The sequence below is a fragment of the Pseudophryne corroboree genome, chromosome 5, assembly GCF_028390025.1.
Source record: "Pseudophryne corroboree isolate aPseCor3 chromosome 5, aPseCor3.hap2, whole genome shotgun sequence".
Lineage (NCBI taxonomy): Eukaryota > Metazoa > Chordata > Amphibia > Anura > Myobatrachidae > Pseudophryne > Pseudophryne corroboree.
In genome coordinates, this window is record NC_086448.1 from 361364611 (window position 1) to 361384055 (window position 19445).

The 19445-nt window shown below is 41.6% G+C and overlaps 1 protein-coding gene across 2 annotated transcripts in view; it reads right to left on the reverse strand.

The window, feature by feature from the left end:
- Nucleotides 1–19185, reverse strand: part of NR4A3 (nuclear receptor subfamily 4 group A member 3) — a 112132-nt gene extending 92947 nt beyond the window's left edge. Inside the window, exons 1-2 of one of the 2 annotated variants that reach the window (XM_063922656.1) lie at nt 18724–19185; nt 16998–17138 (exon numbers count right to left, since the gene is read on the reverse strand). The gene's annotated coding sequence lies outside the window, so the exon portion shown is untranslated. Of the gene's footprint in view, nt 1–16997; nt 17139–18307; nt 18703–18723 lie in introns of those variants that run through there. The other variant, XM_063922657.1, reaches the window with a different exon arrangement.
- Between the last annotated feature and the right edge of the window lie 260 nt (nt 19186–19445).

Sequence of the window (19445 nt, forward strand, 5' to 3'; positions counted from 1 at the left end):
TAAAATTAGACTAAACTGAAAACTGAGATTCACTGACTAAAACTAACCTAAATCAAAGCACCAGTGACGTGCGGTGGGGTGAGGCAGAGCCTTCCTGTCATACTAACGTATGCGTTAGAGTTTTGACTGTATAAAGTATATGAAAAATACAAAGAATATATTATAAATAAAGTATCTTCTTTGTATTATTCTTATCATTTTTATAGTCAAAACTCTGGAGTAAAAAAGTCTATGGCAGACCTGTCTTATCCACACATCTTTGATCATAACTCATTAAATTCCCAGCAGTATATACTGCTGCACCTGTGTTTAATGCCCACATGAACTCTTTGGCTCATACAGTGTGTGTAAATATAGCTCTGGTACTAACCACTGCCTCCTGAGCCATTTACTTCACTGCACATCCCTGCTGCTCATCCCCCATAATAAAACAGTTCAAATGTGCAGTGCCGTGTATACTAATAAAAATAAAAAAAACACAGACACTTTTCAGACAAACTTTAACTGAATATAGGACTTCCAAAACCTACAATCACCCAAATAATTTGGAGGTTTATTTAATGAAATGCAACTTAAAAAAATTGCTTGTTCACCAGGTCTGAACCGGTGCATAAATATAATAAATTTGTGGCAGGGAAATGGTCATGCATGGCAGGGATCGCCGCTGAAATGCGCCCTCTCCACTAATTTATTATATTAATCTCACTCAGCAAAATAATATCTGGTTTATACCCTGATACAGATAGATGTATGGACTAGAAAATAGCGCTTGGTGGAAAAAAGCAGCCTAGATATATTCTAGTGATTCCCAATCACTATATGCAAAACTGTAGAGAGATAAATAATTGAAGATATCTTTGGCGCTACGACCTTATATTCAGTTGCAAAGAAATAACATAATTAAAATAAATTAAAATATGAAGGAGTAATGAGAAAGTCTATTCAAATGTCCCAGATGGTTTCTCTATGAGTGACTTTAATCTTGCTTTTCTCCAAGATTCTTCAGACCATGAAGTTCCTTATAGGTATATATCCATGCAAACAGAGAGAAAAAATGACATATAGTGTAGTATTTTTCTTAAAAAATTTTTTTTGCAAATTTATTTCATATGACAAGAAAATATATAAAAAACTGATTTTTCTTTCATCCAGGATGCAGGTAGGATTCTGCCCTGAGGAAGAGTTTACTATAACTCGAAACGCGTTGACGGCTAATTGATCCATCTACCTGCATCCACATTTGGAAAGGAACTTGCCTGGTCCAGCTGCCGGTGTTCAGCCTGGAGGGATTAAGGAGGAATTCCGGAGACTCCAATCTTTTGCTCTTTCCATTGCTCCATGCTGGGAGCTTGGCACGGTACGGTTCCAATCATATATATATAAAGTGAAGGACCATACTTTTAATTGGATGAAAGAAAAATCCTTTTTTTATATATTTTCTTGTCATATGAAATACATTTGCAAAAAATTTTTTTTAAGAAAAATACTACACTATATGTAATTTTTTCTCTCTGTTTGCATGGATATATACCTATAAGGAACTTCATGGTCTGAAGAATCTTGGAGAAAAGCAAGATTAAAGTCACTCATAGAGAAACTATCTGGGACATTTGAATAGACTTTCTCATTACTCCTTCATATTTTAATTTATTTTAATTATGTTATTTCTTTGCAACTGAATATAAGGTGGTTTATACCCTGCCCTGCCCTGCCCTGAGCACTCACCCTACAGACATCCTCTCCTCTGTCAAACTTTATCTCCACAAAGGCAGTCATATTCCTCCATACACCTATGTATCCATGGGGAAATATACTGTACATGCAGTACCCAAAAACTTAACTGATACTGCATTATAGTGTGAAAACCCTACAAGTTATATGACGTTGAAAGATAATGAAATGTTTACATAAACCAGGGATGGGGAACCTTTGGCCCTTCAGCTGTTGTTGAACTACACATACCAGCATGCCTTGATACAGTTTTGAAATTTGGCCATGCTAAAACTGTTGCAGGGCATGCTGGGATATGTAGTTCAACAACAGCTGGAGGGCCGAAGGTTCCCCATCCCTGACATAAACCATAGATGTAAACATAATGTAAAAAAATCTATACACTATATTAGGCTGTAGGAAATGTAAATTATATGAAGGAATAAATTACTAGTATGACAGATAAATGTAAATAATGAAAAATACACTTTTCAATTAATTCTGGCATTAGTTTACGGGGAAAAAATGGGGGGCCATGATATTTGCACTATGGTCATTAAAATCCCAGATAATGCTGGCTATTGGGGATAACTGAATTACCCCCCCAAAGAGATCAATTAGCCTCAGTAAATTACTGTGCCTAATTGAATCCACCCATATTGGCAGGAAGTTGGTAACGCTGGTCTTCAAAGGGCCGGTGCAAGGTCTCTCTCCACCTTAGGCAAAGTTCCCGCCTAGCGACCTCTAACCTGCAAATCCCGCCACCACCACCTCTCAGAGGGGAGATGCACATACCTACCAACATGACCCATTCCAGCAGGGACAAAATGCTCTGGACTTTTCTCTTAATTTATGATTGCAGACACCTGTTTTGAACAGGTTAATGGATAAGAAAGGTGTTTCTGCACAGGTAATGGCAATCGCACATTAAGAAGGAAGTCCAGGAGTAGAGCATTCTGTCCCTCCTGGAGAGGTTTATGTTAGGAAGTATGGATGCAGGTGGCCATTAGGTGGGCTGGGGTAAGTTGCATCATTATACACAGAAAGTAAAGGGACAACACCCAAGCACTTTTAAATTGAAAAATTATATTGCAAACAAAGTCACTAAATTTACATATATACACACATACATATATTTGTATGCTCATCATTGTGTTCCATCCCCCCATCCGTAAGCTCATTATTGCCCCCCCTTCTCCATATGTACTGTATTGTGCCCCAGTGCCTGTGTTTTCCCTATTATTCTGTTTACAAGTGCAAACCACCAATCGCGCTGTAACATCGGTACTGTCTATGGTCCCTCAGAAACCCCCATGGGTTACTATCCTAAAAGTTGTTTCCTTATTTTCCCTCTTAATTGGCATGGTACCTCTTACATGCAGCATCAGCATTACAGCAACGCTGCTGGGTGCAGACATGTAGTCAAGTGCTAAAACCAGAGAAAATACTGCTTGAAGCGCATAAATTCAATAAAATGCCAAGGTGCATAGCTCCCAGGCGCTGCCACAAAAAGCACTGTGTGTGTGCCTTAAACAAATCTATAGAAAAGCAAAAGAGAAAGTGGCTGCGCTCAGGGTATTGCAAGTTGACTATGCATGTGGAGAGCTGACAAGAATATAATATAAAAGATGTTATTTATTTTGTTAAAATAATATAGATTATACAATACATCAATTAAAATAATATACTCTGAAACACTGTGGATAATTTATGTAGACAATATGCACATTAACTATTCTTATATAGGGTGTTAACTCAATTCAGTATGCAAAAAGATGCTGTTTGAAGAGTGTAACACTGAAGTAACTAATTAGCTACAAAATGTCTCTCCAGAAATTTGACTCTATGTAAACACCAGAGGAAGTTAGAAACTTTGTATAAGTGCAGAGGCAGCATGCACTTCAGGATAGCTAAGAAAGTCCCGGAAATGAACTGGCCGTCCACATGTAAATCTGCTAATGTCGCTCCTAAAATGGCCACCGCCTTGGAGGGGACAGATGCTAGAGGTCATACTTTACCTATAGCATCTAACTCCCCTGTCCCTGTTCAGTGCTGCAGCATTACCCGGAAGTGGTGGGAGCGCTCAGTGCTGGCAGCAGCACCAACACATTACACCCCTGGCAATGAGCATTACACCCCTGGTCACAAGCATGACATCCCCAGAGCATGAAACCTCTGGCAACGAGCAAGACACTCTGAGCATGAAACCCCTGGCAACGAGCACTGCACCCCTGCCAATGAGCATGACACCCATAGCATAAAACCCCTGGCAACAAGCATGACACCCAGAGCATGAAACCCCTGGCTACGAGCATTACACCCCTCGCAATGAGCATGACATCTAGAGCATGACATCTAGAGCATGAAACCCCTGGAAATAAGCATTAGACGCCTGGCAACAAGCATACACCCAGAGCATGAAACCCTTGGCAACAAGTATTACACCCCTGGCAACGAGCACGACACCCACAGCATAAAACCCCTGGCAACAAGCATGACACCCAGAGCATGAAACCCCTGGCTACAAGCATTACATTCCTCGCAATGAGCATGACATCTAGAGCATTAAACCCCTGGAAATAAGCATTACATGCCTGGCAACAAGCATACATCCAGAGCATGAAACCCTTGGCAACAAGTATTACACCCCTGGGAACGAGCATTACGCCCAGAGCATGAAACCCCTGGCAACGAGCATGACACCAAGAGCATAAAACCCCTGGTAATGAGCATTACACTCCTGGAAACGAGTATGACACCCCCAAAGCATGAAACCCTTGGCAATGAGCATTACACTTCTGGCATAATGCATGACACCCAGAGCATGAAACCCCTGGCAGTGAGCATTACACCCAGCGCATGAAACCCCTGGCAATGAGCATTATACCTCTGGCAATGAGCATTACACCCAGAGCATGAACCACTGGCAATGAGCATGGAACCCAGAGCATGAAACCCCTGCCAACGAGCATGGAACCCAGAGCATGAAACTCCTGGCAATGAGCAGGTAATTTAAAAGTAATTAGAAGCCTTACTGTGGGGCATAATGTTTCAGGGGCATTGTAAAGTCTGGCGTAATGTATCACAGGCATTACAGTGTGTGGCATAATGTATCATGGGCATTGCAGTATGTGGCATAATGTGTCAGGGGATTGTGGTATGTGGCATACAGTGTCACGGGCATTGCAGTGTGTGGTATAATGTGTCAGAGGCTTTGCGGTGTGTGGCATAATTTGTCACAGGCATTACGGTGTGACATAATGTGTTAGGGGCATTACAGTGTGTGGCATAATGTATAAGGGGCATTACGGTGTGTGGTATAATATGTAATGGGCATTGCGCTGTGTGGCATAATGTGTAAGGGGCATTACTATAAGGAGGAAAAATTACAAATAATGTAAGGGGCATGAATCAGGATTCTATTTTTGCTGTAGCGGCCACTGTCTGGGCATGCAGGTTGCAAAACTGGGGTATAAGATAGTATTTCCCTGCAATGTGACATCCCTTGTGGTAATGCCATGCCCCTTGCAGTGAGGCCACACCCACATTTTTGGAATTCTTTCATTTTAAAATGAGGGGGCCTGCCGGTAGCTTTTTTGGCTTAGGGGAACAAAATTTCCAGTTACGCCACTGATCAGTGCTGCTGTTACACTGTGTACCACAAGACTACTTCTGGCAGGCAATGAATTCTGTAAATAAAAACCAAACAATTAAGCAAGACCCCAAAAATGTAATAGGGGCCTATGTATCAAGCTTTTTTCCTAAAATTATGCAGAAACTCAGTTTCTGCATGATTTTATGTATTGTTACTATGTACTAGGCAAATTAGTGCGGCAGATTGCAGTCCCCGTTATTATCAATGCAGATGCGGTCTGACTCCTTTATACTGTACCAAATGCCAAAAAGTTAAGCTTTTTGGAGTTTGGCACCATTTGTTTACACCATCAGAAGATTGCGCAAACCGCTTTATGCCAATGGAGACAATCCCTCTCCAGCAGCCTGCATCTGCATGCGCAGTGTCAGATTCTCAGGAGTCTTTCAAAAATTTGAAAGACTCCTCCGAAATGCTAGGGATGTTCCTCACAGGGACAGTGGTTATCGCAACCGCTGACCCAGTGAATTACATTTAGTACATAGCTAGGATACATTATTTACAAATGAAAAAGATTGTGACAATGTGGAATGATAATAATCACAGCATTGTCACAATTATTAATACATAGCCTCCATAAATTTAAAGAAAAAATAAAGCTCGAACAATGTGATACAAACAACAATGAAAGGCAGTTTAACAGTGATGCTCTAGAATTTTCAGTATTATTCATATTCAGCAACTTACTTTCATTTTGTGACTACTGTGTACATCTTATACTTGGCTTTTAATAGTTTATGGTAACTGGGGGGATAAGGCCTACTGTACGTACTCTGTTTATGATGATTTTAAGGTTTAGATTACAGTTTTTTTTTATTATGCTAGATAAGGGGAGAATAAAAAAAGGTGGAAACTAATGCTAGCCATACATCAGACCAACTTTTCTCCAACACTCCAAACTTCCAACCATCCAACTTGTCTGTTCAACTAAAACAGTGCCCCACACATCTCACCAACTTTTTACCAGTGCTCCACACATCAAACCAACTTTTCATCAGCCCAACCAACCTTCCAACTTCTGTCCAACTTGTGATGTCACCGAAGTAGGCGGACAGTGCCTGCCTACAGTTCTTCAGTTTTGTTTTGTTTTTTCATTTCAAAACATGCAGAAGTGTCTTTTTTTCAGTGAAACTGGGCTTTTCTTTCACCACCATACATTTATTAGATTTACTTATTTTTATACTGAACTATGGATCCCAGCATGGATACCATACAAAAGTATATTCAATTGAAGTTTGTAAATTCGACAACAGTGCTTTTAGACAGTAAATTCGTCATTTTCAATCCGCCACACTTTGCTGGCGGAATCTAATAAAAAAAATTAAAAACATGGTGTTTTTGGTGTTTTTTTTTTTTGGTAATAGCATATCTATTTATATTAGAAGGGATTAGGTACTTGTTTTTTTTTTTTGGAGGCACAAGTATTATTTATATATTTTTAAAAAGATTATTATTATATATATATTTTTTTTAAATGGAATGGGAAAAACACGAAAAAAATTGCGTGGGGTCCCCCCTCCAAAGCATAACCGAGCCGGTCCTGGTTCTAAAAATCCGGGTGAAAAACGGACAGGGGATCCCCCGTATTTTTAAAACCAGCACCGGGCTCTGCGCCTGGTGCTGGTGCAAAAAATACGGGGGACAAATAGAGTAGGGGTCCCCCGTATTTTTTACACCAGCATCGGGCTCCACTAGCTGGACAAATAATGCCACAGCCGGGGGTCACTTTTATACAGAGCCCTGCGGCCGTGGCATTAAATATCCAACTAGTCACCCCTGGCCGGGGTACCCTGGGGGAGTGGGGACCCTTCAATCAAGGGGTCCCTCCCCCAGCCACCCAAGGGCCAGGGGTGAAGCCCGAGGCTGTCCCCCCCATCCAAAGGCTGCGGATGGGGGGCTGATAGCCTTGAGAAAATTGAAAGAATATTGTTTTTTCCAGTAGTACTACAAGTCCCAGCAAGTCTCCCCCGCAAGCGGGTACTTGGAGAACCACAAGTACCAGCATGCGGGAGAAAAACGGGCCCGCTGGTACCTGTAGTTCTAATGGAAAAAAAATACCCAAATAAAAACAGGAGACACACACCGTGACAGTAAAACTTTATTTCACACATGTCGACACACACATACTTACCTATGTTGACACGAAGCAGTCGGTCCTCTTCTCCAAGTAGAATCCACGGGTAACTGAAAATAAAAGATAATTATACTCACCTGATCCAGGGTCCAGATTATAATCCACTTACTTGGCAAAACAACAAACCGAACACCCGGACCAAACGGACTGAAAAGGGTCCCATGTTTACACATGGGACCCCTTTCCACGAATGCAGAGACACCCCCCTGACAGCTGTCACAGAAGTGTCTCTTCAGCCAATCAGGAAACACCACTCCGTGGCACTCACCTGATTGGCTCTGTGCGCGTCTGAAGTGACAGAAGCGCATCGCACAGCTCCCTCCATTAGTTTCAATGGTGGGAACTTTCCGGTCAGCGGTGGGGTTACCCGCGGTCAGCCGCTGACCGCGGGTGACCTCACCGCTGACCGGAATGTTCCCACCATTGAATATGTGTGTGTGTGTCAGTGTATGTGGGTGTGACAGTATGTGTGTATACCAGTGTATATGTGTGTGTATCACAGTTTACATATGTGTGTACCAGTTATATATGTGTGTGACAGTATATGTGAGTGTGTCAGTGTATATAGGTGTGTCTCAGTGTGTGTGTGTGTGTGACAGTGTGTATATATGTATATGTCAGTATGTGTGTGTATCGCACAGTGTACGAGTGTGTCACAGTGTCTATACAGTACGTGTCTATCACAGTGTATATATGTGTGTATCAGTGTACATGTGTGTCAGTGTGTGTATACATGTGCGTGTCACAGTGTGTGTATACATGTGCGTGTCACAGTGTGTGTATACATGTGCGTGTCACAGTGTGTGTATACATGTGCGTGTCACAGTGTGTTTGCATCACAGTGTGCATGTGTGTGTGCGTGCGAGTCACAGTGTGTATGTGTACGTACGTGTCACAGTGTGTGTGTGCGTGTCACAGTGTGTGCGTGTCACAGTATGTGTGTGCACGTGCGTGTCAGTGTGTGTGTGTCAGTGTGCGTGCATGTCACAGTGTGTGTGCGTGCGTGTCACAGTGTGTGCGTGTCACAGTGTGTCTGTGCGTGCATGCCAGTGTGTGTGCATGTCATAGTGTGTGTCTCTCACCATGTGTATGTTTGTATCACAGTGTACATGTGTGTGTGTCAGTATATGTGTGTATATCACAGTGTATATGTATGTGACAGTATATACGTGTGTGTCAGTGTATATATGTGTGTGTCACAGTGTATGTGTGTGTGTCAGTGTATATATGTGTGTGTATCAGTGTATGTGTGTGTGTGCATATCACAGGAGGATGGAGGCTGTGCCCTCTCTGCGGCCGATGGAGGATGGAGGCTGGCAGCGCTGAGGTGCCCGGTGCCTGTAGCTGGAGCCGGTCCCAGCAACTGAATGCAGCGGCGGGATGGACGAGGCGGCGGTGAGGAGATCCCGGAGCAGGACAGAGGCTGGTGACCGGAGGGGGATAAATGAACTGTGCGGGAGGCTGGCGGCCGGTGCGTGGAGGGAGGCTGGTGGCTGTGCAGGAAAGATGCTGGGCGGTGAGGCGGCCGGAGGGGGATAGAGCCTGGCGGCACAGAAGGATGGTTGAGACGGCGGTGACGTGGCCCAGTGGAGAGAGATGGACGGTGCGGTGGGGCTGGCGGAGTGGGATGAAGCAGAGAGGGTCACCTGCAGTCCTAAAGACAAAAGTAGGCGGACACTAGCAGGCAGTGTCCACCTACTTATCGTTCAGTTGGGGGGAAAGTTTCCCCTACACCTGAACGATTAGTTGGGAAAATCAAACAGGTTTGATTTTCCCAACTAGTTGGACAGACCGTTTCTGGACGTTTTTCAGCGTGTGGGAGCAAACGGCTGATAATCGTTTGCTCCCACACACAGCCAGATTATCTAGTTGGCTGGTTGGAAAGATATCGTCCTGATGTATGGCCAGCTTAAGTAATGTAGAAGAAAAAGTAGAAGAAAAAGTGTGGGTCAAGATCAGGGCCATCTTAACAGCACTGTATGCCCAGGCAAAGCAATGCACTGGGGCTCCTACACAGTGCCATATTTATAATGTGTGTGTAGTGTGTCCGGTGCACACGTCCCCCGGGGTTCAGGGGGGCCCACACCGCACACCCTGCACCCATTTTTTAAATACTCACCTCTCCGGAGTCCCACGCCGGCGGCAGCTTCTCTCCTCAAATCTCCGGTAAATTGCGCTGTGGCCATCTTCCCAAAAATTTGCACATGTGCAGTAAGAAAATCTCTGGGAAAATGGCCGCTGCCACCAACTCCTGCTCAAAAGGGGCCAAAATTTGTGGGGCACTTGGCGGCTGCCCAGTGTGCTATACGTTAAGCTGGCCTTGATGAAGATGTCTAGTGGTGTAAGGCTTAGGGACAAAAATGCACTTTGCCTACGGGCTCCAGAGATATAAATCAGACCCTGTATCCAATTTAAGGGTATATTTACTAAAGTTACATTTTAATCAATATTAATCAATTTTTATTCCATCTAAAATTATTGTTTTATATAACTTTTTAAATGTTAGTAAATGTGCATCGATTTAGATCAATTCAGGGTGATTCAATATAGATTCAAATTGACCTTTATTTAATTTCAGCTTAGACTGAACCTTGGAGGATGATATAGATCAGAGGTTCTCAAACTCGGTCCTCGAGGGCACACACAGTGCATGTTTTGCAGGTCTCCTCACAGAATCGCAAGTGAAATAATTAGCTCCACCTATGGACCTTTTAAAATGTGTCAGTGAGTAATTAATACACCTGTGCACCTGCTGGGTTACCTGCAAAACATGCACTGTGTGTGCCCCCGAGGACCGAGTTTGAGAACCTCTGATATAGATGAAGAAAGTCTGTATTATTCATACAGATACAGTATACAAATGAAAACAAATATATGAAGACACATACATCAGAAAGGACTGATTTCAGCTAGATGTAAAACATAAATGATTACATAGAAATAGAAAGGACAGAAAGGTGCAGTCCTCATTAAACAGAGGTGCCTATTTGATGGTTGCTGGTGTGAGTACTGGGTTGTCCAACACTAAATGGTGTAAGATTAACTATATACAGTGTATTCCCCTTCGTGCTTGTTTTTCAGCCTTATTTTTTTAATGTAGCCAAAATTGGACTTTATTGCTAGGAGCAGAAGTCAGAACCTGAATGTGAAAGGACAACACTTGTTTGTTAAATCAGGCAGCAGCCTTCTATTCACTCAAGTTTCAGCAAGAGCTAGCCAGCAATACACAGGATGGCCTCTGGGGGTGCCCAAACTCACTCACCTCTACCGTTGGCAGCATGTGGGTCTGGGGATGCTGGACTAAAGAAATATAGAGCCTAATTCAGACCTGATCTCAGCAGCAAACTTGTTCTCTAATGCACAAAACCATGTGCACTGCAGGTGGGGCAGATGTAACATGTGCAGAGTGAGTTAGATTTGGTGGGGTGTGTTCAAACTGAAATCTAAATTGCAGTGTAAAAATAAAGCAGCAAGTATTTACTCTGCACAGAAAAAAATAACTCACCCAAATCTAACTCTCTCTGCACATGTTACATCTGCTCCCCCTGCAGTGCAAATGGTTTTGCCCATTAGAGAGCAATTTTGCTGCTATGATCAGGTCTGAATTAGGCCCATAATGTGGTACAATGCACTGATACCATAATGTAAGCTATAAAGGCGGTTCTAGGGCAATAATTTGTGGGCAGTGTAGCAACTGAAGCTGCCAATACAAATGTGTAGGATTGGAGCTCAGTGCACTAGCAGTATAATTATATGTGGGTTAACAGTATAATAATACAGTGCCTTGCTAAAGTATTCACCCCCCTTGGCTTTTTACCAATTTTGTTACATTACATCCTGTAATTAAATTTTTTATTTTTTTTTATCTGAATTTTATATGATGGATCTGCACAAAATAGTCTAAGTTGGTGAAGTGAAATGAGAAAAAGTTTAATAAAAAAAGGATTGTTATAACTAAAGATCAGAAAATTGGCATGTGCATATGTATTCACCCCCTTTGTTATGAAGCCTCTCAAAAGTTCTGGTGCAACTAATTACCTTCAGAAATCACATAATTAGTGAAATGAAGTCCACCTGTGTGCAATCTAAGTGTCACATGATCTGTCAGTATAAACACACCTTTTCTGAAAGGCCCCAGATGCTGCAACACCACTAAGCAAGAGGCAGCACACCATGAAGACCAAGGAGCTCTCCAAACAAGTCAGGGACAAAGTTGTTGAGAAGTACAAGTCAGGGTTGGGTTATAAAAAAATAATCAAATCTTTGATAATCCCCTGGAGCACCATCAAATCCATCATCTTCAAATGGAAAGAACATGGGCAGTACGGATGGTGTAATCGTTAGCATTACTGCCTCACAGCACTGAGGTCCTGGGTTCGATTCCCACCATGGCCCTAACTGTGCGGAGTTTGTATATTCTCCCCGTACTTGCGTGGGTTTCCTCCCACAATCCCAAAAATATACTGGCAGGTTAATTGGCTCCCAACAAAATTGACCCTAGAGTGAATGTGTGTGCGTGTACATGTGATAGAAAATATAGATTGTAAGCTCCACTGGGGCAGGGACTGATGTGAACGGGCAAATATTCTCTGTAAAGTGCTGCGGAATATGTGCGCTATATAAATAACTGGTAATAAATAAATAAACATGGTACCGCAACAAATCTGCCAAGAGAGGGGCAGCCACCATAACTCACAGACCGGGCAAGGAGGGCATTAATCAGAGAGACAGCAGAGAGACCAAAGGTAACCCTGAAGGAGCTAGAGAGTTCCACAGCAGAGACTGATGTATCTATGCATGTGACCACAATAAGCTATACACTCCATAGAGCTGGGCTTTATGGAAGAGTGTAGTAAGGTATGGCTCCCGGTGGCCAGCATACCGGCGCAATCTGTTCTATTCTCCCTCCAGGGGGGTCGTGGAACCCCAAGAGGGAGAAAAAGTGTCGGTATGCGCACAGTATCCCGACAGCCGGCAAACTGAAGACCGCCCTTATGGAAGAGTGGCCAGAAAAAAGCCATTACTTAGTGTTAAAAATAAGAAGGCACATTTTGAGTTTGCCAAAAGGCATGTGGACAACTCCCAAACGCTATGTCTGGTGCAAACCCAACACATCCCATCACCCCAAGAACACCATCCCCACAGTGAAACATGGTGGTAGCAGCATCATGCTGTGGGGATGTTATTCAGCAGCAGGGACTGGGAAACTGTCTTGAGTTGAGGGAAAGATGGATGATGCTAAATACAGGGATATTCTTGAGCAAAACCTGTTTCAGTCTGCCTGTGATTTGAGATTGAGACTTGGAAGGAGGTTGACCTTCCAGCAGGACAATGATCTGAAGCATACTGCTAAAGCAACACTCGAGTGGTTCAAGGGGAAACATTTAAATGTGTTGGAATTGCCTAGTCAAAGCCCAGATCTGAATCCAATTGAGAATCTGTGGTCAGACTTGAAGATTGCTGCTCACAAGCGGAAACAAATCCAACATGAAGGAGCTGGAGCAGTCCTTGAAGAAAGGGCAAAAATCCCACTGGCAAGATGTGGCAAGCTCATAGAGACTTACCCAAAGTGACTTGCAGCTGTAATTGCCGCAAAAAGTGGCTCTACAAAGTACTGACTTTAGGGGGGTGAATAGTTATGCACGCTGAAGTTTTCTGTTATTTTGTCCTATTTGTTGTTTGCTTCACAATAAAAAAAAACATCTTCAAAGTTGTAGGCATGTTCTGTGAATGAAATTATGCCAACCTTCAAACAATCCATTTTAATTCCAGGTTGTGAGGCAACAAAACATGAAAAATTCAAAGAGGGGTGAATACTTTAGCAAGGCACTATATATGGCTATATGTATATGCTAACTGTTATAACAGTTTTAGGTAAGGACCCAAATACAAATTGTAAAATGGCTAAATGTAATCATTTTGGAGATGTGAAAGCCTGGAGTCAGGGGTATAATCTTCTTAAATAAATGTAAACAGATCAAATGTAAAATTAACATCTAAAAATTTTTTTTACATTTTAAATTTCACAGAAAGGCAAATTAGTGCTGCAGATTGCAGTCCCAATTATTCTCAATAGGAACTACGGTCTGACCCCAATGTACCAAAGTGAATAAAGCATAGGTCTGCAAACTCAGTCCTCATTACCCCCACACAGTGCATGTTTTGCAGGTAACCCAGCAGGTGCACAGGTGTATTAATTACTCACAGACACATTTTAAAAGGTCTGCAGGTGGAGTCAATTATTTCACTTGTTATTCTGTGAGGAGACCTGCAAAACATGCACTGTGTGGGGTAATGAGGACTGAGTTTCCAGACCTATGGCATAAAGCATAGTTTTTCAGAGTCCGGCCCCTTTGGTTAACTGCTTTTTGCAGGTGAGGACCGACTTTGACCAGCTCCGGTAACTGAAACTGTGCGCGTGCAAAGTGTCAAAAACTTAGGAGGAGTTTTTCAGAGAGATCCCTTCAATATGCCCAAGATGTAACTCCCAGGGACAGCGGCTCTCGGCACCTATCGGAGCTCCTGTACCAGTGACTCAGAAGTGACACATCTGAGTGATACAAATTCCTTATTGTTGCGATTTGCTTTGGAATCCTTCTTTTTCGGGGCTGGCTGCAAATAATAATAAATATGCCCCTTTGTGTTGGTTCTAATTGGAACTTATATGTCAGCTAAAACAATAAGGTCCTGTCAAAATTAAAAATGTGTTGTGTCCCCAAAGGTCTATTTTCAGCCAATGCAGGATTCACTAACAAACATAAAATATTGTAAAATAAACAAAAACTTTAAAGGGGAACTGTGCTAAAGAAGGAAAATGCATTTTGAATCTAATAACAAACTAATTTACCGTTTGCCTGGTGTATCAATATAATAAGAGCAAAAGGAACTAACAGAAATAAAATCCAAAGGGGCATATGTCATAGGATTCGAATTTGCCAGAGGAGCGGGATGCCAGACGATCTTTATGTTTTTTTTAAAGCGGCAATCATTTACAAGGCATGGTTTTGCCTTGTAAATGATTGCTGATTAAAAAAAAGATTGTCCGGTATTCAGTACCTCCGGCAAACTCGGATCCTACTACATATGCCCCAATGTGTAAGAATACACTGTATCAGAAGCAACATATGGAAAACGGAGCCTAGTAATGCTTCTCTGTTAAGAATTTTCTACATATTTTTTTTGTTCGTTGACTGCTAAAATGATGTCATTATAAGTGTATCTTCAAGCACAACATATTCATTTGGGAGTGCTCACATAACTGCTCAGATGTTTGGTTGATATTTCTGTGCATGCCTCTGACAAATGACTAATCAGATCTGTTATTATAGATTTCCACAGATATAGTTGTGACTTGTAATAGCTGCTACAGTATGTGTGGGCATGCTTTTACTCAGCTGCAATCAGTGATTCATCCACCTATGAAAGCAGAAGGAACAGGGCCCACTAAAATGTCCCTGATTAACAAAGGCTTTTAACATAAAGTTAACTTGCTGCATTAGTTAGCTTCATGCCACCAGTTGCTATATGTTTTATATACTGAGAAAGGTAATCAGTGAGTGTTTTAGCCAAAGATTATGGAACTGTCAAATTGAGCAGGTCAAATCCATAGGGTGACAAGTGCAGAAAAATGTACAATTAATGCAGAGTGGTAAGTTAAAACACAGTGGAACAGGCATTGAAAAGTGTCATTGATCCTTCTATACAATCAAGGTCTAGATTAAGGTCAGGTTAATCTGTGTATGGATACAGAACGATATCAGCAATTCTAGGTAGCCAGAAAAGTGGATCACAATAAAACAGTGGGGTTGAGCAGTCCCAGCAGTAATGGAAAAGGAGGCACTAAATGTCTCTCTGCCAGATAAAAGACTGAGTTAATAAGTGCCCTGGTTGTCGCTTGTCTGTTTAGTCCAGATGATTACATTGCACTGGTCAGGAAACACTGCAATCATTTTATATATAGTAAGCTAATCTTTCCCAATATGCAACCTTTTTAAATTAAGTTTAAAATGAATCTAATATTATTTGTACTGTGTAAGCTGGTTTTAAATATTAATGTTCTGAAAAGAGGTTAGAGATGTGTTCCAAAGCAATATGAACTTCTGATTTCCATTGGGGATGAATATTAAACACAAATAAACATTATAAACTTTATATATATCAATAATGCTGAAAAATAAACAAAGAACAGGAAACTTTTAGGCCACAAAGTATACATATTTGACATATTGATAAAAGAGTAAAAACTTCATATGTTTATACTGTACCAGTTATTTGAAAGTTTTAGGCACAGTCATGACTACTTAGGGCAGAATTCAATCCATGTCGGATCCTTTCAGACGTAGAGGATACGACAATGCACTGAATGCAGTATTCAATTTGCGGGCAAATCCGACTTGTTTTGGCCGTTTTCGACAATGTCAAATCAACTTTTTTTAAAGTCGGATTGACATGATCAAAATCGGACTAAAACCTGTCGGAGTTGGCCGCAAATCTGACAAAACACGTGGATTTGCGGCTAATCCGACGATCTACATGTTTTCCGACAAGTCGGAAAAACGGCAGCCCCATTGTACATGTTGAATCATGATTCGACCTAAAAAAGTCGGAAACTGACATCTTTCCAACTAGATGGCAGTTCTGACTTCAACTGAATAATACCCTTAACCTAAAAAACCTTAAGCACCCAAAAATGTGTGTGATTTTACAAGAATTGCATGCTTTGCTTGACAAAAAGTGAATTAAACCATCACTTAGGGAACCATTCAATTATGGGTGGACGTCTTTGCCCAGCCGAATCAGTCACACTTTACAGCAGCCTGAGCTCGCACAAAACTGATTGCACCCCGTAGGGTTGTGCAAATTCAGAATTCGGGCAGGTGGGCGAGGGGTGCGAGATACGATGGCATTGCTGGCATTTAAATGCCACCCTTCATCTGCAACTGAATTCCCCCCTTAAACTGCTTGTCTATGTCTGTAAGTAGCAACACACATATAGAATTTGACGGCAGATAAGAACTACTTGGCCCATGTAGTCTGCCCCTTTTACACTTATTTGTTTAGGACAGGGTTAGGCAATCTGCGGCACTGTAGCTACTGTGGAACTACACATACCAACATAAATTGCCACAGTTTTGGTATACTCAAAATGAGGCAGGGCATGCTGGGATGTGTAGTTCCATAGCAGCTGGAGTACCACAGATTGCTTTCTCCAGGTTTAAGACATTGGGGCAGATGTATTAAGCCTGGAGAAGTGATAAAGCAGTGATAAGTGGAAGGTGATAACACACCAGCCAATCAGCTCCTGTCATTTTCAAACCCATAATGATTACGTTATCACCTTCCACTTATCACTGCCTTATCACTTCTCCAGGCTTAATACATCTGCCCCATTGTTTTAAAAAAATATATGATGCAATAATTTATATACACTTTATAAATCTTGTGTCAATATGAAACCCAGAATTTACATAGAATGGAAACCTGCATAATACTTATTATTACCTGTAGGATATCTTCCTTGCTGAATGGTGGAAATGTTTGGTTGGCTGCTTAGAAAAGGAACTTGAGGAGAAACTAAATTTGGATCTGGATCAGCAGTGGATATGGCAGGGCTTTGTGATGGCCGTTCCTTCGACCTGCAATCTGTAGGGTGGTGGGAAGCGGGAAGAAAACAATATTAATGCAATAAAATAGCCAAATTTTACATGTAAGTTTTTATATTGATAACTTTTCAGGACATTTGTATTCATATAGCATCAATTTTAGTAGTGTATCTTACATACATACAGATAATGACATACATTTTGCATTTCCAGAGTGCTTACTAGGTGCCAAGATTCTTAAAAAAAAAAAAATAATAATAATAATAATAATAATAGATTCTTGTTACAATAAGTGGTAACAAGAATAAGGCATGCAATATACAAACGAAAACAATTTGATACAATTTGTAAAAATCATTAATTGTCAAAATAAATGCATAATGAATATGTCTGTAAAAAAATAAAACATCAACCACTAGATCAATACATTGCATTTAAACAGTATTGTGGAACCATACACCATAAATGATATTCTATGCTGCAAGTAACCCACATGCTGAGTAATTTGAGGATTTACCTTTCCAACTTGTCCCTTCAGAGGTTGATTCTTACACAGTGAACCGAACCTATGTGCTGCTTGTCTTTCCTCCAGAGAAGCAGCAAATCCTTCGGTTACCAAAGGAACAGTCATAGGGACTTTAAACATGCACCTAATTACTGCAGCAACAGCCCCATTCTACCCCCACCACGCTAAACCCATGTCTGCCAGGCTGTAAATTCTTCAAATGGCTTAAAAGATCGTCAAGTGCCGTAAATTGGCAAAGGGTAACTGTCTAAAGCCATGACTTCCATATGTAAGGAACTTTTTAAATAGAGATAGCTAAAGTATGTAACAAACCAGAGATGTATCAGATGCGCTGAAATAATCTACAACGCTACAAATAAAGAAATGTAAATTATTTTTTTATCAGGCGATACAGAAAATGTCCAAGAAAAAAAGAAACATATTATATATTGTCTATCTCTGCAATAGTAATGATTATGCTTTCAAGTATTAATGATGACAAGAAGGAAGCATTCTACAAATACAGCATGCTCTCTCTCTCTCGCTCTCTCTCTCGCTCTCTCTTCTAGATGCACATGAAAAATTATCGCTGTCACAAACATTTCATTAAAACCTTTATCTAAATGCAATCCTAAAAAAATGGGATTATTCAATAAATAAAAAGCGAACCCAGATTTCCTAGCAAATTGCTGCGGATTACTCACAAGCAACATCATGCCCAGCAGGTCTCTCGTACAAGTGAGCCCCAGGTATCAATGCGGCGATCTAATCACCACAAGGCATGCTGTCATCTCACAAACAATATCACTTTACTTTGGACTGTTTTCTTAAAGACTAACAAAAGCTCTAGTTCTCAAGTATACTTCAGTGAGGAGACAAATTGCTGCTGTTCATCAGCAGAGAGCCCTGGCTGGCAGCATCATCGCCATGGCAACCATAACGAACTCGCTATATCGCCTCCACGCTCATCTTCTCCAGCTGAATTAAAAGTCTCGTTTAAAAGTAGAACAGATACAAAATGCCAAGTTCATCATACATGCTTCTATCTATTACTCCCGGGAACTGCAGCGCTAGTGCTGGGCAGCTGTGGATGGCTAATAGGGGATTCCGCAATACCTACTTGGTTGCTGTGAAGATTCCGTCTTTACAACACTATAGGAAAAGTCTTCTAAAAAAAAAATAAAAAAAAAAATATTGTGATGTGGTGTCTCCTTTTGTCTAGCAAAAATATTTCTTCTTTATGAACAGCAAGAGCTAATTAGTAAATAAATGATTTCCACATTGAAGATGTTCAAGCGAGCGTCTGGTGTAGTCAGGGAGCCAGAGGTGGGACTTGCTGTACTGTGCATTGGTGTATAAATAATAAATGTTCAGCTAAGGCTGAGCTGGATCCTGCTAAGGACGGTTCCCTAGTAGTGTCCCCGCACTCTCTGTGTGTGTGACCATCATTTATGAGAGAGGAACCCTAGAAGTCTCCCCGTGGAGTGGCTGGAATGCGAGACGTCAATAGTGACAGCATGGGGGGCTGACGTCACAGGCCCCCTCCCACCTCCGTCCTTCCCCGCGTGTGTAGCCGTGTGTACAGTCTGTCTTCCAGCTGAGGAACTGATACGCTGTACAGTAGCGCTGCAGCTCCACACTGCCATCGCCTGCCAGCACGCTTCATTTCTTAGATTGTTGTAATGAAATGTAGTCAAATCAAAAGAGGGAGGATGTTTCATTTAATGATTTAAGACAGTGGTTCCCAAACTATTTTGAATTACAGCACCCTAGAGCGGAGGTTCTCAAACGCTGTCCTCAAGGCCACCCCCAATGGTCCAGGCTTTAAGTTTATCCATGCTT